Genomic DNA, 7918 nt, shown 5'->3' on the forward strand with positions numbered 1-7918 from the left:
ATTGAAATAGCTGATCAGCTTAGCAAAGAGGTGGGTGAAGACAATCCCGGGCTCAATGTTTTCGATTATTCTGTTCGAGTTACAGGGAAGAGTCGACAAGAGGACAAACCTAAAGATTTGGACAAAAATGGTTTGGTATGTGTTGAATAACTGTCCTGAGATACTACCTTATATCAAGTAAGTGCAGTATTGCAGCTTATACATCGTAATCTACTAAACTTGCAGCACATTCATATAAATTTAGATGTTTGACGCGATCACTATGTTGTGCAGCATCTACAAAGAGGAGTTAGTGCCGCAAAATCCAAGAAACATTGACAAACTGGTTATGGCAGGATTTGCGAAATGGTTCAAGAACCATGTAAGCTTTTGAAGTGCACCGTCAGCTTTTTAAATATATTGAGTACATAAGATGATCAGCTTGTCTATTTTCTAACCATAGGTTAAGAAGATGCGGGAGGATGGGCAGGCAGTTGATGATGCCCTTTACTCACTAGCAATGGGTCATGATACTCGGGTAAGACATTATGAATCTTGCGTTGTTGGAGATGTGCGCTACAACACCCTTGCACGACATGAAGGCAGGAAGACACAAAACAGTGCCATCATGAGCACGGATACGTATGACAAAGAGACAACTGAAATGTATGCTAACATAACAGACATTGTTCAGTTGCAGTATATCTCTAGTTTCGAGGATCATCGGTGTGTGGTTCTGTTGTGCTGTCGTTGGTATAACCCGTTTTCCAGGATCGCAAAACCCAGAGCTGATGATTATTTCAAATCCATCAATGTCAAGGCGGCGTACCAGACCAACGAGCCTTTTATTTTGGCAAATCAAGCAACACAGATATTTTTCTTGGAAGACACATTTGCACGTAGCGATGACTGGAGAGTATTGCAAAGGTTTCAGCAGAGGAATTCGTTTAATGAAGTTGCACAACAAGATGATGCTTACACTACTCCTGATGTACAAGATAACACAGATGTTCCTAATATCTTTGAGAACCATCACGTCAATGACGCCGGCGAAAAGATTGCCTGTCGTGTTGTGGACATACAAGAGTTGATCAAGAAGAAGCCAACGTTCAAGGACGTTGAGGACGAAGAAGAAGATGCACCGTGGGGAATTATGATTCAGACTGATACACATGGCGAAGATGTTGACGCTGCTGCTGCAGATGATGATTACATTGCTTTTGTCGTATTTGCCTGTCAGAAGACGTTTTTTAGCTACTATGTGAAATTGTGTTTGCTATGACAACTGAAACCTGATGAATTGTTTAGTATTTTGTTGTGAGAACATCACTTGTTATGTATGCTGATTTGTGTTTGGTGATTGTATGACAACTAAAACATGATGACATTGTTGTTTAGTTGTACTCATATTTGGCTGTGAAACTTGAATTTGATGACATAGTTTGCTGTTGGACTGCAATTTGCTTGACGTCTTCGAATGAGAACAAAGCTGACCCGACAGGGCCTCTGCTATTTATTTATTTATATGAGCAAAAGGGGATACCCCCTGATTTCTGTTAATAGAAATCATTAGATGTTCACAACACTATGCCCAGTCTGCTACACAGGTTTCATTCATTACTAGTTTCAGCAAAGCGCTCATGTCGTAGCCACTGAATACATCACGAGTGCTACATACACTGCAAATAAAGAGACAATCATCCTACAGAGCACATCGATTTTGCCCATTATCTTCACAAGCTCTTTCATCTCCTCATTGCTGTCAAGGCCGTTCAGCAGCTGTTGCTTGGCCATGATCAGAGGAACTACATCTTTAACCTTCTGCTCTTCATCTTCCTCTTCTGCCGTTCCTTCAGTTACTTGTCCAACACCCCAACCTGCTGGTATTGGGATTCCTCGGCTAACCAAATAATCAGCGTAGTTGCATTCCCCCACATCAGCAACTTCCCAGAAATACAAATCACACGAATCTTCCCTTTTCTGCACGAATCAAATTGGAAGATCATCAACCAAACTATTAAAAAAATTAGCAACTGAAAGCAGCAGAACAACACTTAAACATATTATTACCCCATGATTCGGGCATTTGTAGAAGACTCGGCCAGGGTTGCGGATTGTGGTTGAGACGCGACGGATGACTCTGCGTGATTTGCAGCAGTGGCACCACACCAACGGCAGCGGATTGCGATGAGCAACCGGCTGCGGTGCGCGTGCCAGCGGGGGTGTGATGAGACCCATAGGCGATGGTACGGGTGGCGACTTGGCGCATATCTGGTTGTTGCCTACTGAAGAGCAGGTGGACGAGCAGCCAGCGGACATGGTTGCTGCGGCCAGAGCTTCTGATGCTAGGCAGAGTAAGTAGAGAAGAGGAGAAGCGAATGTTGGATATATCAGTTTCATTACTTGCAGAGTAGCGCAGCACCCTATATAGTCATAGTCTAGGTTTGGATTCAAACCAGCTACAGGAGCACGTCTTTCTTTTTTCTAAAACTCGGCAACGTCTCTTTACTGGTACACTAGCTTGTTCTGTACGCCTTCCCAAGTCTTTGATTTTCTTTCCCTTTTTTGCAAGGAAGGAAGGAGGACAAAATTGAGAGTTCCTGGGACTCGAACCCAAGACCTCTCGATTGAAAACCAAGGGTGCTAGTCACTTATGTGGCGAACGTTCCCTGTGAGGAGGAGGACAGACGAACGCATTTTCCTCGCAGTTTTCTTCCTATATATAAAAAAGTATGCTACTTGGTGTCCGCTTAGTCAACAAACGATTGTGCCAACCTTGACCGTTGGATTGACATTCAACGTCTGTCACATTTCTTCAGTCTCTTCTTCCTCGAGCCGCCAAAGCCAAACCAGCGCCGGCGGGACCGCCTGCTCCCGCCTCCCACGGCTGGCTGTGATCTTCCCCGGCTCCTGTTCGTCCCCGTCCGAGGCCTCACCATCGTCTTCCGCCTTGGTTCACTCGCCGCGGCGCCGCCCTCCGGTGTTGTCAACATGGTCAACAACCGAGAGGAATAAGGAGATGACTGTACATGGTGAGGATGATAGTAGGGACCCAGCAGCGCGCGCGGTAATTTTGTTTTTCCGGGATGGGGAAGGGTATCAACTGGGTTGTGCGGGACCCGTGGCCCGTCTAGCCCAGGCTTTTATTTCATATGTTTAGCACATGACCAGCCCAGTTTGTTTTTTTCCTTTCTGAAAATGGCTAGCCAGCTATTTTGTTTTTTTGCAGAATAACCAACGTAGGCCTACTTGCTTTTCTACGCCGGAAATCTTTCAAGACGAGGAGGGATGCATTTTGCCTAGAAAATGGGCTATAAGTAATAAGAAATGGGTTGTAAGTAATAATAAATGGGCTGTAAAATGAAAAAATACAGCAAACAGGCAATTAGTTCCAAAATACTATTTTCTTTCGGATTTTGATATTTTAAATTTCATTGTTTTTGTGCGGGTAAAATTTCATTGAATTTAAATTAAGGTATATTTAGATTTAAAATTAATTTGAATCTGGCTAGAAATTTCGGGCTGTATGCTGTTTGGGACAGATTTGGAGGCTGACTTGTGGGTCTACTAGGTTGACGTGTACTTTGGCTTTGTCAACTTAGTCCACAAACGATTCTAGCAGCAGTGACCGTTGGATGTTAATCCAACGGCCGTGCTGCTTCTTCAATATCTGATCTTCTTGCTCCAGCCGCCCAAACTAGCTCCGGTGGGACTGCCTGCTCCCGCCTCCCGTGGCCGGCTGTGCTGCCGCACAGGCCGCACCGCCCCACCCTACTTCATTGCTGGCCAGGTCATTCCTCTACTCACCCACACCTCCTGTTATTTTCCGGCGACGGCAGCCGGACCAGTAAACCCTCGTACTCCCCACCGTGTGGGCAACCATTACCGAGTCTTCCCCGGCTCCGTGTCGTTCCCTTCCTAGGCCTCGTCGTCGTCCACCGCCATGGTGCTCTCGGCGCGGCCTGGTCAACGTGGTCAACGAACGACATCCATCGGCCGTGGACTGTACATGCAAAATAATGATTCCTCCACCTGACAGCTAGGACCCACCGGAAGGGCCTCTGTATTTCGCGAAAAAAACGTTCCCCCCGCTGACATGTCGGACCCACCAGCTATATCTTCGCACGCAAGGAAGTGCCTCCTTATTACGCACAAAAAAATGAATACCCCCTGCTAGTTGGGACCCACCATAGTGGGAGGATGACTTGTGGGCCAACTAAGTTGACGGGGACAGAGGGCTTTGTCAACTTAGTCAATATGAACGATTCTAGCTCCAGTGAAACCGTACGATGTCCATCCAACGGCCGTAGTGCTTCTTCAACCTCTGGTCTTCTTGCTCCAGCCGCCCAAAGCAGCGCCGGTCGTGCCGCATGCTCCTGCCTCCCGCGGCCGGCTGTGCTGCCGCGGAGGCCTCACCGCCCCCTACTATTCCCACCGCTGGCCAGGCCCTGCGGCGACGGCAGCCTCACACTGCAGCCGAACCAGTGAACCCTCATACTCCTCTCCGCGCGGGCTTCCACTGCCGCGTCTTCACCGGCTCCACATCGTCCCCTTCCTAGGCCTCGCCGTCGTCCACCGCCGTGGTGCTCTCGGCGCGGCCTGGTCAACGTGGTCAAGGAATGACTTCCATCGGATGTGGACTGTACGTGGAGAGGCTGACAGCCGGGTCCACGGCCGCAGCAAGGAAGTGCCTCCTTATTACACGAAAATAATGATTCCTCCACCTGATAGCTGGGACCCACCGGACGGGCCACTGTATTTTGCGGAAAAAATGTTTCCCCCTGACTGCTGGGACCCACCAGCTTCATCTTCGCACGCAAGGAAGTGCGTCCGGGCAAAAAAAAAACGATTCACCCCCCTGACTGCTGGGACCCACCAGCTAGTTCGCACGCAAGGAAGTGCGTCCGGAAAAAAAAACGATTCGCCCCCCTGACTGCTGGGACCCACCGGCTACATCTTCGCACGCAAGGAATTGCGTCCGGGCAAAAAAAAAACGATTCACCCCCCTGACTGCTGGGACCCACCAGCTACATCTTCACAGGCAAGGAAGTGCCTGACAGTCGGGACCCACCTGGTCGAAGCGTACGTAGCGTTGTCATTCTGGTCGCGAAGGTGTACGTACATACTGGTCGATGTAGAGGCGCGCACGTGTCGTAGTAGAGGCGCGCACGTAGCATGTACACGTACGTACAGCGGCCAGGGTGCAAGAAAGAAAATACGGCCACGTATGTGTACATACGGGCGGGGTCTCGAACGCCTACTCGCGCATACGTACGGCCAGGGCTCGTGTACATGGCTGGATCGGAACGGAGAAACATCGTCGTCGTCGTGTTCATGGGGAGGCAACAGAATGCGCTGTGTTCATGGGGAGGCAACGGAATGCGTCGTGTTCATGGGGAGGCAACGGAATGCATCGTGTTCATTGGGAGGCAACGGAACGCGTGGGAGCCAACCGGCTGGGTCGGAACGGAATGCGTGGTCGTGTTCATCGGGAGGGCTTGGACGGAACAAGCGATGGAAACGAGGCCTGGCGTACCGCAAAACGGAGGAAACGGACCTCCTACGTTCGGAACGGGGTCCTGTTGATCGAGGGGTGTGGCGTACCGCAAAACGGAGGAAACGGACCTCCTACGGTCGAAACGGGGGTCCTGTTGATCGGGAGGGGTGTGGCGTACCGCAAAACGGACAAAACGGACCTCCTACGGTCGAAACGGAGGTCCTGTTGATCGGGAGGGGTGGGCGTACCGCAAAACGGACGAAACGGACCTCCTACGATCGAAACGAGGGTCCTGTTGATCGGGAGGGGTGTGGCGTACCGCAAAACGGACGAAACGGACCTCCTACGGTCGAAACGGAGGTCCTGTTCATCGGGAGGGGTGTGGCGTACCGCAAAACGGGACTCCACGGGATACTGTTCATCTCCATCGTCGACCTCCTCTAGCCTCCACGGGCTACCGTCGACCTCCTCCAGCCTCCACGGGCTCCTGTTCATCCAGCCTCCACCGCGCGCTACTCCACTGGCTACTGTTCAACCACCCCTCCACGGGCACCCCTCCACCGTCTACTGTTCATCCAGCCCTCCACACTACGGGGTCCTGTTCAACCACCCCTCCACGGGCACCCCTCCACCGTCTACTATTCATCCAGCCCTCCACACCACGGAGTCCTGTTCATCCAGAGGCAACGCCACCGCTCACTGTTCATCCAACCACCCCCCCCGCAATGCTCACTGTTCATCCAATCGATCGGCTTCAGTTAGCAGCAGTAGCGAAGGAATCGCTCGATCGGGTTCAGTTAACTACCATCGATCGATCGCTCGGGTTTAGTAACGCGTAGCCTGCAGTGCAATCGCTCGGGTTCAGTTAGAGCCCAACGCCTCGCTCGGGTTGAGTTAGAGCCAACGCCTCGCACACACGCGCGTACGTGTACGAGAGAAACGCGCATCGCTCGGCCCCCGACCTCCCACCGTAACCGGGAACTCCCCGAAATTTTCCTCCCCCTCGCTTCTACCATGGTTTTTCAGTCATGGATGGCTCAAAGAATGTCATGCAGCTGCCTCTCCGGCCCGCGCAGGATGAAAAGCCCATTTTCTGTCATGATTTTCTGTCATAGAAGTAGGAGCCCACCACATCTATGATGATACCGGGTTTTGTCACAATTATCATCATAGAAGTGTCATATGTATGACAGAAAAAAATTCGTTCGGCCCAAAATGTCACGGATGTGTCTTTTTTTTGTAGTGACATGATAGAGCGTGTTCAGCAGCTCATTGACGTGGCTGCCACGCAGCAATAAGCCGGCTGCCGCACCGAAGAACCCGGTCGGCGGGATGACAACCCGCCCCCTCGCCGAGAGCAAGGCGCGACCTCCCGGACGCCGACAGGCGGCGTCCGCGACAAGTGTGACAAGGAGCCGGCTGCAAGCCGCAGCCGCACACGCCTCACCATCGAGCACGACCAAGACGGTCGCCCTCGAGCAGTGGAACAACGAGACGATTGTCCGCCTCCTCCTCCTTCTCGGAGGGAGAGGTGTGCTTCCCCGCCGCTTGTTGACCACCCAACTCTCGGCGACCGGTTGGGCCGCCGAGAGGGAATCGGAGAGAACGACGCCCGCCACCGGATTGACCGTCTCAATCGATCCCTGGTGCTAGAAGAGGAAGACGCGCTGGGCCCGCCTTGTTTCGCCCCCCGCATCCACGACGAGCCCTTTCGCAAAGGGTTCACGCTTCCACGAGATACGCCCAAGTACAACGGCTCTGTGAAGCCGGAAGACTGGCTGGTCGACTACTCCATGACCGTCAGCATAGCAAATGGCAACAAGCGCGTTGCCGTAAAGTATGTTCCGCTCATGCTCCAGGGCACGACCCGGACATGGCTGAACAGCCTGAAGCCCCGCAGCATCAATAGCTGGGTAGATTTCACTGAAGTCTTCGTCCGCAACTTCACCAGCACCTACAAATGGCCACCCAAGCCCCGCCAGCTCTCATTGTGCGTCCAAGGCCCTAACGAGTCCACCCGCGACTACCTGACGCGGTGGGCTGAACTGCACAACTCCTGCGAAGGGGTGCACGAGGTGCAGGCCATAAAATACTTCACTGCCGGGTGCCGAGAGGACACCTTACTCAAGCACCGACTCCTCTGCGACAAGCCGGCCACACTCGACGAGCTGCTGATCATAGCAGACAAATACGCCTCTACTAACTCTTCCATGAAGTCGGAGCTCCGAGTGGATACCTCTGGAAAGGTGCTGCCTCCGGCTCCTCGAACGCCGGCTGGAGACAACAGCTGGCGCCAGCAGCCGAACGACAACAAACGCAAGGCCCCGCAGCAGGCTTCCACCAGCAGGCAGGTGGCGACAGTTGAGGACTAGCAACCTAAAGGACAACCCCTCCCCAAGCGCCAGAAGGGCGGCAAGCCATTTTGGTTGCCTGCTTTCTCCT

The sequence above is a fragment of the Aegilops tauschii genome, chromosome 3 (assembly GCF_002575655.3).
Source record: "Aegilops tauschii subsp. strangulata cultivar AL8/78 chromosome 3, Aet v6.0, whole genome shotgun sequence".
NCBI lineage: Eukaryota > Viridiplantae > Streptophyta > Magnoliopsida > Poales > Poaceae > Aegilops > Aegilops tauschii.